Source organism: Sinocyclocheilus rhinocerous, unplaced genomic scaffold (genome assembly GCF_001515625.1).
Source record: "Sinocyclocheilus rhinocerous isolate Xijiao unplaced genomic scaffold, SAMN03320098_v1.1 scaffold323, whole genome shotgun sequence".
Lineage (NCBI taxonomy): Eukaryota > Metazoa > Chordata > Actinopteri > Cypriniformes > Cyprinidae > Sinocyclocheilus > Sinocyclocheilus rhinocerous.
Window position 1 is genome coordinate 1,489,871 of NW_015643640.1, and position 18,007 is coordinate 1,507,877.

Below are 18,007 nucleotides of genomic sequence, written 5' to 3' on the forward strand. Positions count from 1 at the left end.
TTTGTTCAGTTTGTATATACGGAGTTGTTGTACACTGTAGCTGCGTCCCAATTCGCATACTATCCGTCCTAAATAGTATTCGAAAATAGAATTAGTATGTCCCAAATCATAGTATGTTTAAAAAAGTATGCCAAAGATTCCCGGATGGTCTACTACTTCCGGTTAGAATTCGAAGTGCAGATCGATGCACGCTCTAACGGCTAATATTACCCACAACACATTGCGCGGTGGACGAGGATTCAATCAGAACTACAAACACGCATTAAAAGTGCCAAGCATGGCGGATTTACGCGACCAACGGACAGGGAGATAAACGGATTTGAGTGATAAATAATCAATGTCTAACCTGATGAAAAAATATAAATTTAATGTTATCCACGTTATATTTCATCTGCAGCAACACTGTGAACTTTTATAATGATACGTTAGGTCATTAACTTTTAAATGCATCATTATGCAAACACATGAGCAGAGTTCTCGGCAGCTGGCACGTACCTCTTCATTTCTCTCCAATACGGTAGGAAATCAAATTAAACGAAATGTGGATGATGTTAACTGATAAGATGATTGACAGGGCAGTTTAAACTGACAGGATGCACGTAACTAAGCAACAGAGCGTCCCTTAAAGAAGCAGCTATGACGAAATAGTATGTCCCAAGGCTTGCCTACTATTCTTCTACATACTCAAAAGTATGTACTTTTTCTTCACAAAAAGAGTACATACTTTTAGGGCATAGTATAAGTAGGCGAATTGGGACGCAGCATGTGTATTTCATTTGGAACAATAAAAATGGCTGACAAAATTTCAAAATTCACAAGTAACATGAATTTTGTACCTGGATAAATAACAGGGTTGCAGTTTGCAATTTAGCCTAATGTAATCACAGAGAAGAAGCTAGCTAGTTTGGAACCAGGTGTTAGTGTTTAGTTATCAATAATGTTATGTTTCCCATCAATTGTTTCCAAAAAAATAAATAAATAAATTCGCTGTTCCCTTTTCCGCATCTTCAGAAATGATTCCGAACTCACAATATCCAAAGCCTGATATACCCAAACACCGTCTCTCCATCAGCCTTCAGTATCCCATCCATCCCCCCCAAAACGCACCCTTTCCACGCATTACGAACCGCATGGGATTTCTTTAAAGCTTAACGCCTCTGGGAGCCACTCTGCTTTCCATCTGACATTTTTTGCATTCTAGGCGAAGATGGGACTGACAATGCTTTTTTTCCCCCTGTATTTTCTTCCCGCTTTTTTATCCCTTGAGATGGTTTGCATTACAATTACACAGAGACAGGAAACTCATATGCCTGCATTAGGATAAGAAAAAGACGACTATGACATTTAACTGTATATGTGTGATTAAAAATGTCACCTGGCGTCACATAACATTTGTTTTTGTTTCCTTTATTATTTTAACACGTAAAAGCATCACAACAACAATATACACATTTTTAGTTATCTTCAAAACAAAAACACATTTACACATGCAACATTAGGGTAAAGACAGTGAGCAACTTATTGGATAATTAATTTCGGAATGTGTATTTTACGGTGTTGTGAGAATTAAAAATGCAAGTCACGAATCTTACGGTGATGTTCACAAAAGTTCTCTACCTACCTTTGGGCAGCTTTTAAAACAGTTTCAACCGAAACTAAATGGAATCCAATCAAACTTTGCGAGACTATACAAACAACCTTAGATCACCTTCTCTCAGTGTTACTGTACTTTTAAAAATGCACAATGGCAACAAGCTAATGCGCACTGAAATATGCCAAACTAAATCAACACAGCTGATAAGAAAGAAACGTACTGGCTTTTGTTTACTAAACATCACATTAATAATGGAGGTCAAGGGGTATTCTTACGATCATTCCATAGAATGCTTGGAATATGATGGCAGAGAACAATTACTTTTATGATTATTGCTCCAGATCTAAAAATATGTGTTGTGTTTTAAAGAGGTTTGTGATTGCATTGGCCATTAGTCCACTGGCTGAGATTATTTTCTCCTGTTTGTAATGATTGTCTACTCGGTTCTTTACAAGAATGGCTGCAACTTGCACAGCCAAGACACTAAAACACATTGACAGACACTGAAAAATATACATTATGATGCTGCCAAAAGTACAATAATAATTACACAGGAAATAAAATTACAAAGTTTGTTTTTGTTTTTTTGTCCCGCCGTCTCTCATGTGTCTCTGTCGTCCACAGTCTGCGCTTTTTGGGTCCCTGTGAGTTTTTTTGTGGTCAGTCTGTGGCATTACTGCGTTTGATGTCACTTGTTTCAGAGTCCTAAAAGAACCATCGAAACGCTTCCCCGTTGTTTACTGGCGTTCTCTGGAGAAAACACAAAAGGAAAGTACAAAGAATCAGCATTATTACGTTTTTCAGTAATGTTATTAATTAATGCATTATCAATGCAAGTTGGCACAGTTCAACCTATTGCTACATTGATTCAAATGATCACCAGAAAGCCAATTTTCAAAGAACTTTCTCTACTAATTGAATTCAGTTTGCAAGAAAAGTAAAAGAACACCATGTCTCATAATGTTTTTGTCCTGCACAATTAACCACACTTCCCAGTTATACTAGAGACTAGAAAGAGTAAAGGGTGAAGATGAGCCTTGTTTCTTGGTGAACCATACAGAAAATAAGTAAAAGAAGCAATCATTTCATTCGATCTGTAAAGGAAAAGCACACGGTCAGTGTAGCAATTTATGTCATTTATGTCACACGTTACTTGTGTCCAAGAATTGTTTCCTTTTCAAGTGAATTCAGTTCATGCTCAGACATTACAGTTTTCTTCTTTCTGTGACAAGATAACTAACTAAATAATTAAATACATTTCGAAACTTTACAGTATTTGTAACTTGTGTAACATTTTTATGTGTGTGTGTGTGTATTCCTTACACTATGGGGACCAAATGTCTCCACAAGGATAGTAATAGCAGTAAATGTTGACCTTGTGGGGACATTTTTTTGGTCCTCATGAGGAAACAAGCTTATAAATCATACAGAAAGAAGTTTTTTGAGAATGTAAAAATGCCTGTAGTTTTGTGTGAGGGGTAGGTTTAGGGTAAGGGGATAGAAAATACAGTTTGTACAGTAGAAAAACCATTATGTCTTTGGAATGAACCCATCAAACATGGAAACAAGTGTGTGTGTGTGTGTGTGTGTGTGTGTGTGTTTGAGAGAGAGAGTGTGTGTGTGTGTGTTTTGGTTGGGTGGTAGGGCTGGGCAATACGTATTGAATATTCATGATAAATTCACAGAGTGTGTGTGTGTGTGTGTGTGTGAAAAATGTGAAGAAAAAAAAAAAGTGGTCTAGAATAATGGATACATAAGCCTAAAGCTTAAAGCAATGCAGAATTCTAGATTTAAATAGGCAAAAGAATGTAGCATAAATCAAACAACAGGTATAACGTAAGTGTCAGAAGAACTTATTTTTTTTCAAACGGCATATCTATTCATCTATGTAAGTTATTTAAAAGGTGTTCAAGACCAAAGATGGTATAGGCTTTATTGGTGGCCGCTTTTTATGGCGGTTCATAATAAATGAGTACATCATAAGATCATTCAGTGCAAGGACACTTATTATCCAGCAAGCAAGCGGTTAGACATGACCAAATGTGATGCTTTTTCATTGAACAAATGATTGGTTTCACCTCATCACAACGTATTGCTTGTTTGAAGAGTTTGTGAGCATGTCATTCTTTCCATTCAGATGTGCACGGACCTCAAGATTTACTGCAACATTCTAACACCATAAACTAAAAACATCATCAGATGAGATATGAATAATCACCACATGACAAATAAATGAAAATGACAAACAATATGAGCAAAGATAGAAATAAAATCAATAAACCGTAAAATAATAATATGCACATTTTATTTATGCCACGCTGCACGGCTGGAAAATCAAGTATGGCATCCATCACTGTAACTTTACAGAATTGTTATGCATAGACTTCACAGTCTCCTCAAAAATGCTTACATTCACACTCAACGTTCCTGTTCGCACTCAATGCAAAAAAAACTCAATGCAAAAAAAATCACTTACTCTGCAGTTAATCGAGTCTTTGTTTTTCTTACTTAATTGCAAATGACATTTGAACTTGTGACCTATTACTTTAACTGCAATAAAGACCAACACAGACTGGGAAAAAAACAATCTAGGGCTAAATTGATTTATTTGAATTTCATATAAAATTTCCATCCATTTGGATTACACAGTAATAAATGTAATGCGATGCATATTTGTCAGATTTCTGTAATTGAACTAATAAACTGAATCTGTTTTAAATAACCAGGTTTATATATTTGGTCACACTTTAGTTTGGGGACCAGTTCTTACTATTAACTACGACTTTTGCTTCAATAAACTCCTAATGTGTTGCTTATTAATAGTTAGTAAGGTAGTTGTTAAAGGGGTGGTTGATTGCGATTTCACTTTATTAACATTAGTTAGTGTGTAATGTTGCTGTTTGAGCATAACCAATATCTGCAAAGTTACGAAGCTGAAAGTTCAATGCAATCGGTGATATCGTCTTTTAAAGTTCTGGCAGTTTAATGCCTACAAAAACGGCTGGTAGGGACTACAACGAGTTACTTCCTGGGTTCGTGACATCACAAACCCAGATAAACCCCGCCCCCGGGAAAAGGCAGCAAAGGGGGCGGGGCCATGCTGCGCTGCTTTAGAGAAGAGGAAGAGAAAACTAGAGGTGCATGTAAAAATCTGTTCATATATGAATCGCGATTCTGTCTTCTAACGGTTATAATGATTCACAAGTTTCAAAATCAATGTTCTAAAGCAGCGGTTCTTAATCCTGTTCCTCGCATCCCCTGCTTTGCACACACTCTGCATCTCTCTCTCTCTCTCTCTCTCATAATCACAACACACTGGGCTAGCTAATCAATCAGAGCCCATCGCCTATTTCTGAGGGTGGGGCTTCATAAAAGAAGGACATGATCAGGGTGTTTCTCAGAGAAGGGACAGAGCGGTGAAGAATAAAGAAAAATAATGTGTTTTTTTTTTTAAACGAAGCATTAACACATGTTAGACTGCACCCCATGAACACAATCAAGCCTAGAAAAAAAAAGTTTAGGTAATACATGCTTTATAAGTACTAATAAACAGTCAATATACTAGTAATATGCATGATAATAAGCAACTAGTTAATAGCAAGAATTGATTCCTAAACTGAAGTGTTACCATATATTTTATTAAATCCTTTTTGTTTTTCTTTCAATTATGCCATGATTTTTTTTTTTTTTTTGAATGCAGAAATCCTTTCATTTATGCATGAATTTGTTTTTGTTTTTAATGTAACCTCAAAGGACCACTTAGAAAATAAGGAGAAATAACAACAATTATTTTCATGAATATCCAGAATCATGAAAGGTAAAGCAAAAATGCATCTGAAATGAATCTGAATGACTGAATGTAAAGAGCAGCAGAGGAACAGAAAGAGACCGAGACAAAGGGATCGGTTTGCACAGACTGACTCTCTTCTCACATATATTTTCTATAACTGCCAAGCACTGAAAATTAATCCCAGTGTCGAGATTTTTCTAGAAGTGGGAAAAAGCCTTTTCCTTTGAATGAGAAACAGTCTCGAGAAAAATACTAAATAAGTTGTGGCTTAGAGAGAGAGAGAAAAAATGTTTCTCTAAATCCATATTTTCCCTCATTGATCAGTCCCTGGTGGAAATGTGTCTCGCTATAGACAGTAACGACCCTGATGTGCGTGGCTGGCATGTCTGTGTTTGTTAAGTCTCACACTATCGATCTGGTCGAGGCTTCCCGAGTGCTGCTCAAATTCGCTTCCAGCCGTCTCTCCTCGCCTCACTGCTGTGACCAGGCACAAAGAGAGCTCAATTAGCATGGCTCTCTCCCGCCTGCGCACTCCATCAGAATCACTCCATCAAACCACCCAGAGAGAGGGGGAGTGATACGACAGGGACACGCAAGCAACTTGGAGGCTTTATTTGCAATCAAAAGATGCTAGGACAAATGTTCAGCGTACATACATACATATAAGCCTGTATTCGATGCTCAGCATTTTCAATGCATGAAAAAAAATAAACATCTGTTGCCGACAAACTGGCCCAGAATCAGATAATGTCAGAGCTCATATATTTCATTTTTCAGAAGTCTGATTCTGCATTGGGGCTTCAGTTTGAAAGAAAATAAAAAGAAAACTGTCAAATATTAAAACAATTGATTTTATTGTTGGCCATCATATTCAATGCTATCTCAGAACTATTTGGTTCTACCATGCATACTGACATACAGTAGTGAAAATATCTCAAATTTCTGTATGAACAATTTTACAGATGTAGAAATGTTCACGAATCCGTGTTTAATACATGAATATTGTATTCATGATTATGTTTTCAAATGCATTGAAATTATAGAATTTCACACTGATCTGTGTCACTTCTGCTGATGACTTGTTTCAAGGGACTACATAATTCAAACAAGACTACACTTTAATATTCTAAAATCAATTCAATTTCTGTAATAGTTAAACCATTGCTTAATGTAACATGTATTTTGTTTGCCGTAGGACACAGCAGTTTTCTGAATATGCTGTGAATAAAAAATGACCACAAATGCACCATATAATTTGTTGTGTTGTGTAAGGACCCCAGTAGCCGCAAAAATCCTGCACTCATTAAAAACTCTAAATTTGCCACCTCAAGGAGCATTACGACAAAGGTTTTATGTCAGTGATATCAAATGCTCATTGGCTCTCTCTTGTGCCTCGTCGCCGTGTTTCAGGAGATGTTTGCTTTTGAATGAGACGTTTGGGAAAAATAATATATTATCAATTTGAAGTCACGTTTTCTCAACATTGCATCAACAGCTGATGAACAAATTAATCTTTATTTACCCTGCAGCTCCTTCACGAACCCCAGTTTGGGAAACCTTGACGTAATGTAACGTTTAATGCACTTCGTATATTTTCTTTCTCTTAGTATTTTATATCAATATGGTACAAGATTATCTTATTTAAATCAATATGATAAACAAGTTAGGTCAAAAGTAATCTAAAAGTAGTCTGATTATATTACCTAAAATGTTTAATGTAATGGATTACAGTTTTTGTCATGCAATTTGGAATCAGTAAAGAACTACAAAAAATAGGAATAGGAATACCTATGTATAATTGATAACTATTTTCATGTTATAAATAATGAGACTAGGCTGTCATATTATTTATAACATAAATCTAAAATCAGTGCACCCCCCCCACCTAATGCCTTCAGATAATCAGCATGGATGCATTTATGTGATTGAGATGAAGAATACAGTCCTGTGTCCTGCTCACAAAGGAAGGCACGTCAAAGCCAGGAGCAGGCAGACTGAATGAGAGAGGATTCTGGATGCGGTGGGGGTCCTGACAGCCATTGACACTGACTGCGGATGGCAGGTGCAGTTAATGACAGGGACCGTGCATGTCCTGCTCTGATTGAGGAGAGGGAGAGTGCTGACTCATAATCAAACCCTAATCAAACGCCAAAAAACCACACAGACATATACATGCATGCACTCGAAGACACGCACCTACTGTTTGATGCAAAAATAAGCACGCAGACTCTTTCTCTGTCTCTCTCTCACATACACACACACACACGCACGCACGCTCGCACACTCACACTCACACACACACACACACACACACACGCACGCACGCTCGCACACTCACACTCACACACACACACACACACACACACGCACGCACGCTCGCACACTCACACTCACACACAAACCATGTTTACGTTGTAGTACCCATGTCATTATACACATTTGTGTCCTCATAAGCCATATATACCTGTACACACACACACACACACACACACACACACACAATGTCTGGTTTGCTATCCTTGTGGGGACTCTTCATAGGCGCAATGGTTTTTCTACTCTACAGACCGTACAACCCTACCCCTAAACCTACCCCTCACAGGAAACTTTCTGCATTTTTTTTATAAGATACGTTTAATGAGGGTGATTAAATGATGACAGAATTTTATTTTTATTTATTTATTTTTGGTGAACTATCTTTTTAAGATTCCCTTACAGAAATGTACTTTTAGAATCATAAGTGCTGGGTAGATAACATACAAATTATAGTTCATTCTGATTACAAATTGCAGCTAGTAATGTAATCTATTAGATTACTCACTTTAGGTAATGTATTCTGATTACTTTTCACCTAACTCGTTTATAACAGATTTGAATGGTATTATTGTGAACCATATTGATATATATATACACCGGGGTTAATGAAAGAACTGCAGGGGGTTTGTAGGTTGATGAAAAGCTAATAATGAATATAAATAAATGAACCAAATTAAAACACTAAAAATAGAAATATTTTATTTGTTTACTCCAATGTGATCATTAACACTGTCGATGTACAGCTGTGAAATATTATCTTTTCATCATATCCAGTGACCTTCACTAATTATTGATTCTGGAGGTCTGGACAAAAATATTTAAAACCTGGAAGACTCTGGATGTGCAATGTCATTTCTGTTTTTGTGTTTATCAATATTTGTTCATGTAATGCAGGGATTCCCAAATGTTTTTGTCAGCAAAATATATTTACTCAAAGTCCCGCTCAGATTTATAATACTTTTTATAATAATAAGTTATAAACATATTTGCATGTTTACAGTTCTCTGATGTTGTTTAAGTAGCTTGCATAATTATTTGTCTCATACACGGATTGAGAGGCGCTTTTATATTGTGAACTGGCAGTATTACACACAGTGGGAGTTTTTAGAAAGAAAAATGTAAAAGAAAATAATAATGAGGGAGAATCAAAAATTATCAAAAAAACAAAAAAACAAAAGCAGTGTTAAGTCGCTGGGGTATATTTGTAGCAATAGTGCTCCAGCGTCACAAATGTAATCATGTAATCCATCTGATTATGAACATAATCACATTTATTTTTCAAATCTGGTCACATCATTCAGATTACATGTAATCAGTTACTACCCAGCATGTAATATGTAGAAATATGTTGAGACGTCTTCTTCATTGCTAGAAAGTTTTCTGATAAAAAAAGAGGGTAAAGTTTAAGAAACAGAAGGCTGATGGGAGAAAGACCGAGGGGGTTGTGTTCAGTGACAGTGGCTGAGACCCTCGTCTCTTCAGCAGATGAAGAACAGTCCAGGCAGTGTGCTGATGCGCTCATTATAACGCACAGCCCATACGCTGCCCTGACATATCCATTATTTATTAACGTATATAGACTGGGAACCAGGCCACCATTCATGACTGCAATCCTTTGGAGGCAATTCTGACAGGTTCTTTCGGAAATAAATAAATAATCCTTCACTTCTCTCTTCCTTCATGGCTCACGCTCTCAACACAAGAATAGCTCATATCCTCAGACTGCTTCTACCGCTGAACCTGTAAACATGTTTCTCATGCGTTCGCCGCTCAACCTAAAAACACAAGAACCGTGACAGACCGTTATACCGTCTCATAATTCAAATTAAACATCATGCATACTAAATGTTCATTTAATTTCAGGAAACCTGTGCACATCTCGTATGGGTGCAGTATGACCAAAACCTTATGAGTCATTTTTTATTATAAAATTATACAGTTAGTTGGGGCCACAGACAGCAGAATAAAAATGCAAAATGAAAAATGGTGATTTGTGCATAAAATAAATCTGATTATCAACTTTTAAAGGACTATCAGCTTCAAAGCACCTTTGCACGCATTCAAACTCAAAATATTTTGCTAATAAATAATGCTTATTTTTTTTAGAAAATCCAGTGAAATTTAATATCTGTGATGATTTTGTCTTATTGCTTGAATTTGATGGATGCAATCCAGAAGACTGCTGATAATCAATGATAAGAGACTCTGTAACACACGAGTTCAAAACAAAGACTCAAACACTAAAACTAATATCATAAATGGATGTTTCTAACTGTAATTTCATGAGCTGCATTTGACGCCATTGTAATGCAGCCACATAATACACATGTGACCACATCTGTATGATGTTAATTCTATTTTAACGCATAAAATAGAATTATTTTATTCTATTAATTCTATTTTAGTGCATCAAACTGCAGCTGTAAATATCTAAACTCCGCTTTGCATTACACATTTTAAAAACAAGTTGCATGTGTTTAATTAAATCTCACACTGTATTTTTGTATTATTCCATACAAAATGTTTCACATTTGATATATTTTCACCACAGTGTTACATTGGAAAAATGTGGGGAGCTGTTGAGCCCTGTCCTGCCTGCTCCTCTTAGTGTGATCATTACACAGCCAACCTAATAATAACCAAATATACCCATTTTACCTTACGACTTAAAATAGTCTAGAAACTCTGGTTGTCTTACTGCTGGTCATCATATAAATTTTTTTTTTAAAAACAGCACACATTCATCAATTTTTTTTGCAATGACAAAAAGCTATAAAATCGTTTTCAAATTAGTCAATCCAAGCAAGTAAATCTGAAGAACAGAGGATGACAGAATCACAGAAAGAGAGGAAAAGTATGACAGATTTAAGCAAGGATTGTGAGGGCTAGCCAAAAATTCAGGGCTGCTCTCCAGACAGAAAAAAAAATAAAGTTTCTCTGGTGCAGTCAGCCCAAACGGATGTGTGATAGTATATTGCCTGTCACTCCATTCTGTGGGAATATTGGGGCGTTGCCGAGCTCAGACCTGGAAGGTACAGCAATCCATCACCAGCATCCACAGAAGCAGATCTCATCTCATATCCCAGCCGCTTGAGCTGCATTTAACAGGGACCCAGTTCAAGGCTGTTACAAACACACCGCTCATCCATACGGTCCACAGTCTGCAGCTGGTTGCTTTAGCCTTACATCACAACACCTTCACGCAAACAGCATGAGTGATTAAAACTACAGGCAGTCGTATTCAAAAACATTGCAAAAAAAGAAAAAATAAATAACTTTTTTAAGGATCTCACAGTTTGATGTTGCTCATGTGAATTAGCTAATCATATCAGAGTTTAAAGTATGAAACATATTTTTACAGCAGCTATTTCCTGGCTTTTTTGAGAAATTCTGTATGAAACTTTAGAAATGAAATTACCTCCAACACAGCAGCTATGATGTGTTAAAAGACAATATCTGCAATGGTTATAGTGGACTAATATTTGCACATTTCTGACTAGATAAAAAGCATGTTTTTATTGTAGTTTTCTGTGTAAAGTTATCCGTCGTTGCCATGACAACGTAAAGTCTAAACTCCTGAAATGATTTTCAAAAAGTATGCATATTTTGATTTTGACTTTTTATTAATTTCTACTTTTAAATGCTCCAAAAATTGGCCCCATTCATTTTATTTTATTTTCATTATTTATTTATGTTTTTGTTTTTTACAGAGCCCAGAGCTTGACACAGAGACAGCATGCCTACAGTATGCCAGTGATATCTGTCAAGCAGTAGGAATATTGTATAGAAATATTTTGTGGAATTCCAAAAAGGACATTTGTAACTTGAACAACAGTGTCTTATTTACTAATAATACATAATGTTTGGTATCTGAGTTTATCACAGTGCTCAGACCACAGAGCAATGATAGAAAATTAGGTATTACCTGTTTATTATAAAGCATGTTTTCAGGCGAGGACAGAGAAAGAGAAAGAAATATTGAGAAGAAATGTGTGAAGAGAGCAGTTAGCACATGCAATATCCATGCCATACTCTGAATATACTGTATATTTGACCTTGTAAGAAACATAAAGATCCAGAATACCATAAAGTAGTTCTAGAGGTCATGGGTTACGTATCCCTCACATAATACTGAACACAAATAACACAGAGATAGCAGCCAGGAGAGATGTTACAATCAAGCTGCAGACTTCTTTCAATGCCTCATTAAATGCCACTATTTGTTTTAGTTTGAATGCATTTATTTATTGATTTCCACTGAATGTCACTGCACAAGTGTGAAAAAGGGACACATTCTGATGGCTTATTACTATAAATGCTTCCAGATTAATAAGTGTTGGTCTAGTGTTTAGTGCACGTGTTCTGCATGTTGAGCTGTGGTGCTTATGCTGCTGACACAGATTCAGATCTGCCTTGTGTCATACCTCTTTATCATCATTGTCTCAGTGTTCCTCTTATTAAGTGTCAATAAAATAAAATACAAGGCTTATGATGACATGAGACACTTGGATAGGCACTAGCATTTCTGTGACCCCACATAAGACAAGTGGTTTGTGAAATAAAATAAAATAAAAACTAAAATAAAATTGAAATAAAAAATTAAATTAAATAAATAAAAAATTAAATTAAATTAATAAAATAAAATAAAAAATAATAAAATAAAACAATTAAATTAAATTTTTTTTGTATATATTATTTACCATTAATTTATTGCTAGCTAATTACAAAATCACACAAATCAGGGTTTTAAACTGTGTTTAGACCCAAACAGATTAAATAAAATAAATAGAAAATAAAATAAAAAATTATAAAATAAAATAAATAAAAAATTAAATTAAATTAAAACCCTTTTGCATGACAAATATAGCACAGCATATTAAAGAATTAAATAAAAACACTTATATTTTCAATATCTTTCAACCAAATTTTCAAAGTTGGTGAATGGTGAATACATCTCTATTCTAATTTTAAGCTGCTCAGTATTCAGTGTCTGTAAACCCAGTCTAGAGAAGGCTATCCTCCATGTCAGCTTTCTGTAAGAGCACTTCTGAGATATCACTGCTCACAGACCACAACCCCATAAACAGTGGCCCAACAGGGACAGGCGAGCGAGAAATGGGCTTCACATCACTGTTGGCTGTTGATCTACAAAAAATGAATGTCTACAGAAAATGAAGAGGGGTAGAAAAGGTGTAGGTGGAGAGACACGAGTACAGAAGGTATCGGAGAGGATGGTGAAAGTGTGAGAGGAAGACAGAGGCAGCAGGGTGCTTTCTAAGGGCTCTCAGGGGACATTTGGTGGAAAGCTTCCCTCCCTGTGGCGGCCCGCGGGCCTTTAAAGAAACGTCAGTCACTGGAGAGCGAGTGAGCGCAGCACAGAGATGAGACATGTGGGTGTATCGGTGCGAGGGCTAAGCGATCTCAACAGATTGCCTGTTCTCTGAAATGTTAAATTAAAATGCAAGACAGGAGTTGACCGGCCTTCCTCTCTTCACCAGCATATGTGTGGGAGCGTGGACAGCTTCTCGGGGAGCACTAATATTTTAAGGTAATTAAACTGAACCTCCCACTGCCTGTGAAGGCCTCGGTCTGTCTGTCATTTTAGCCACCTTCAGGACTGAAGAGAAGCTCTGTCCTACGTATTCTCTCAAAGATAAACCAGTTCTGTATTTCAGTTCTTCACCTACTTACTCATCAGTCATAATTCAGACTCTAATATATACATTCTTAGATATCAAATTTGGTCGGTAGAGATCATCCATCATTTTAAACAGAAATAGCTAGGCATTTAGAAATGAACACTGCAACATCTGTAACACCAGGTGTACGCTGTGATTTTTTTTCTGTTCTTTACGATTGGAAAAAAATGACCTCGGTGAGATCCTGGGTAAAAGCCAAGTTATAAAACAGATAGTTCCGGTGCTTGATTCTGATTGGCTGAGCCGTGTTCGTGAACGTGAAAATGTGGAAATCCTTTTTGGAGCTAATTCTGGTCAATGTATGGAACACTCTAAAAAATGTTGTTTCAACCCAACTTTGGGTCAAACATGGACTTAACCCATCCTAAACCCCCTAAAATTACAAATTATATTTTTAACCCAAAAGTTGGGTTAGTCCATATTTGACCCAAAAAAAGCATTTTTTAGAGTGAATGGAGCAGTGAGGACATCTTCTAAACATCTATTCCAGGGAAAACGTTGTATATGTTGGCAACGCCAGAAGGATATAGGATGCAAACGATCACAGAATTGATCTAATCCTGTTATATTTGTTAAATGACAGGCTTCGATATATCTCCAACCACATGTCCTCATCTAGACGGAGCAATCACTTCTCCTAACAGAGTTATTCGAGCTCAGACAAATTACACGTTGGCGCTCTTCCAGTCGTACTTAAGATCCTGTGGTTAGCGTGTAACCCTCAACTGCTGAAAGATGAAACAGTGACTCAAATCTCAGCGAGCTTAACATGGGATTTGAAAATGCTTATTTATTAAAGACGGGACAGTTCCCACTTTATTTGGACCAACTTGCTCCTCTGAATCACAACCTGTAAGCAGTGCTGGGTCGATTGCAAATTACATGACAAAAATTGTAGTTAGTAACGTAATCCATTACATTACACATTTTAGGTAATTATACTCATAGACTACTTTTTGTTACAACTCGTTTATCACATTGATTTAAAAAAGATAATCTTGTTCCATATATGATATAAAAATACAAAGAGAAAGAAACTACAATTAATTCATTGTTATTAACAACATGCATTAAACATTACTAAAAAAGAGTAAATGTTTTATTTGTTTGCATGTCATGTGACCATTAACCAGTGTCAGAGAACATGCAAATGTGTTACTTAATTATCTTTTTACCTTAAAATCTCAGGGGAACGTCAAGGAAATCTATTAGGTGAAAGAGGTTCGGCTGACAAAAAAGTTTGGGAATCCCTGCATTGCATGTAAATAAGAAATAACGTGAATTTGTGCATTTTAATGTGTTTGAGCCTTCCAAAGACATAGTAACGCATGGTTAAAAAAACCACTGAGTGATAATTAAAATAAAAATGAATGTTCATTAGCTGACAGGAGTGTGCTCTTCTGCTGCTGAAGCCCATCTGCTTCAAGATTCGACATATTATGCTTTCAGAGATGCTCTTCTGCATGCCTCAGTTCCTTCTAAACCCTAGACATGATTGTGTGTGAAAATCCCAGATCAGCAGTTTCTGAAATACTCAGTCCAGCCCATTTGGCACCATCAACCAAGTCACTTAAATCACCTTTCTTCCTCATTCTGACGCTCAGTTCGAACCTCAGCAGACTGTATTGACCTGAAGGTACAGGTGATTGGCTGATTAGATATCTGCGTTAACGAGCAGTTGAACAGGCGTGCATGTAGCAGTACTTTTCCCTGTGGAAAAACAGCAGGACCTCAAGCGCTGAGCATGAAGACAACACCGCAGAGCAGAAACAACACTGCTGCCATGCATCAGCCTAAATTAAAACCTTACTTTTTCGTAGTAAATATAAAAAGGCTTAATTTTTAATACAACTCTGGCTGTCACAATCTGTCAAACGTGGCTTTGCAGGTTGACGCAAACAAAACGTCAAGCAAAGGGAAAAGTTTTCAAAATAAGACAAAACCCCATATTCACATGTGTATTTGTAACTCATAATTAATTTATCCTGCAAAAACAATACCAGATAATACATGGGCGATGTAAATAAAGTAAGTAGTATTTCTGTGGTCAAACCAGCTTGGAAGCAACAACGAAGCATAATCACACTTACAGAGAATAATAGCTTTTGTATTCCACTGATATGATTACTACCCAGTGCCCTTAATAGTATTCAGTGTGCACTTCAAAACTTAAACGTGTATTTAAAAAACTGTACCTGCAGAAAATACATTAATAATGAAATAAAAGGCCACTTAAGTGTATTTATAGAGTACGCTTTCCTTTTTAAAAAAAAGTGCACTTTGTAATAATATGAAAATTCTGTTAAAAGTGAAATTATTTATAGATTGTATTGATATAATTTTTTCTCATTGTTTTTATCTTATTTGTACAGCACTGTGGTCAAGTGCTGTTGTGTTTATCGGTGCTTAAAAAATACATGAATTAATTAATTTAGTTTAAAGTTAATTTTAAAGCACCGTTTTAGTAATCTTTAGACATGTTTTAAAGTGCATTTATTTTAATGTTTTTACTAACATACTAAAGCACATGTTGATTATAATTTTAACTGTAATGTGTTATTTGCTATTACATTTAAATTTTATATTTGAAATGTACTAAAATTCAACTTCATCATTACAAATGCATTATTAAAGATATTTGTAACTACATGACATACAAGTTTCAACAGAAATTACATTAAAGCATATTCTGATTACCATATATGCATATAAGTACATTTGGTGGTATATTTTTTATTTCAAAGACAATAGAAGTAATTATGAAATTATATATATATATGAAAATGTACTTAAGTCCTATTTAAGTGGCCAAAGACACTCTAAAGTTCTTAAAAGCTAATTGCAATCTAAATTAGAATACATTTTAATTTAATTGCAATTAAGATGCATTTGAGTGTCCAAAAACATTAAATTCAGTTTGCACATTCTTTTATTTCCATAATAAGTACTCTTTTTCAAAAGTATGATAACTTTTTTTTTTTATGGCCTTGATCTCATGTGACGTGTCTGAAGTACTTTTAATTTCTTTAGGTTTTTTTTTTTTTTTTCTTAATGTACCTTTAACTAAATCTGTAAATGTTACTGAAATACGGTCTGAAATGTTGTCAAATTATCTATGGCCTCAATGTAAATTCTAAGACCCCTTGAAGCATTTTCAAACAGGTCACTGCAATGATGAGAAACCATTTAACTTAGCCAGAGCTAGCCATTAATTATTTACAGTCACCTGTTTAAAATTTAAAGTGCCACACATTAACGTTCCCAGCACCTACACTTTCACCTGACCATCCTCCACTGGTTAGAAAACGGCCACTGATAATGAGTTGCTTTCGCCACTGAACTGGAGATGTTAAATCAGGCTGGGTCAGAGGAGACGGCAGCGTCGTGGGTGAGACCACAGGCCAGGCATGGCTGATTGTGTTTCGCTCTTAATTGGTATCACAAGAAAAAACAATAAATTCAGCAACAAAGTTGTAGCACAATATGTAGAGTACTGCGATTTATGCAAAAATAAATAAATAAATAAATCAGTACATCCAACAAAAAACGTCTCTTTAAATTAAAGTTTTAAGCATACACAAGATTAGAAAACTGTGGATCAGGGAAAGATACATATATAGTGTAATACTAATAATAGTATAAAGATATTCACCCAAAAAAGAAAATTCTGTCATATCATTCTGTCATATCACTGTATCATTTACTAGCCCTAATGTCATTCCATCATTCCAAACCTGTGGATATTTTGAAGAATGTTGGTAACCAGTTTTAGTGACCATTGACTTAAATGGACAAAACACACACACTCACACACTCTCACACACACACTCACTCACTCACTCACTCACTCACTCACTCACTCACTCACTCACTCACTCACTCACTCACTCACTCACTCACTCACTCACTCACTCCACACACACACACTCACACTCACACACACTCACTTCAAGATTTTTCATTTCTCAAAATATCTTCTATTATGTTCCACAGAAGAAAGTAAGTCATACAGGTTTGGAACAACATGAGGGTGAGTAAATGATGACTGGATTATCATTTTTGGGTGAATCTCTTTAAACTATTATTCACTGAATATATATCTGTGTGTGTATATACAACCTAACCCATACTGTGTGTATATATATATATGGTGAACTCCTCACACAAAGCTACAGTATGATTCAGATTCAGAAGACATAAATAGGGAGAATATAGTGCCCTATAATAGAAATCATATAGCTTTTACAGTGCTTTTTTGTAATATTTGGAGCTTGTCATTTACTGTACATACTGTATATATGGTTTTGAATTATGTGTGTGAATAAATTCAAACATAATAGTAATTTGTAAGTGCACTATTACTTTCATGTATCCCAGCAGACTGTCTGTCAGCTAATCAGCCTAAAGATGTTACAGGCAAAAACAGCCCTATTCATGGAACAAACAAAATACTTTGTCTTCCACTTAATTTCCTCCAGCAAAATTTCAATAATTTATGTAGCATTTAAGCTGCGGTATCTCTCATGATCACTAAGGAATCACTAATTCACTAAGAATCACTAAATATGTCCTCGTGCATTATCATAAAAAACATAGCATTTTTTGTTTGCA

The 18,007-nt window shown here is 35.7% G+C and overlaps 1 pseudogene; it reads right to left on the bottom strand.

Moving 5' to 3' along the window:
* Positions 1-1,558: 1,558 nt before the first annotated feature.
* The window catches only part of LOC107757576 (inorganic pyrophosphatase-like), a 57,714-nt pseudogene continuing 41,265 nt past the window's right edge, over positions 1,559-18,007 (bottom strand).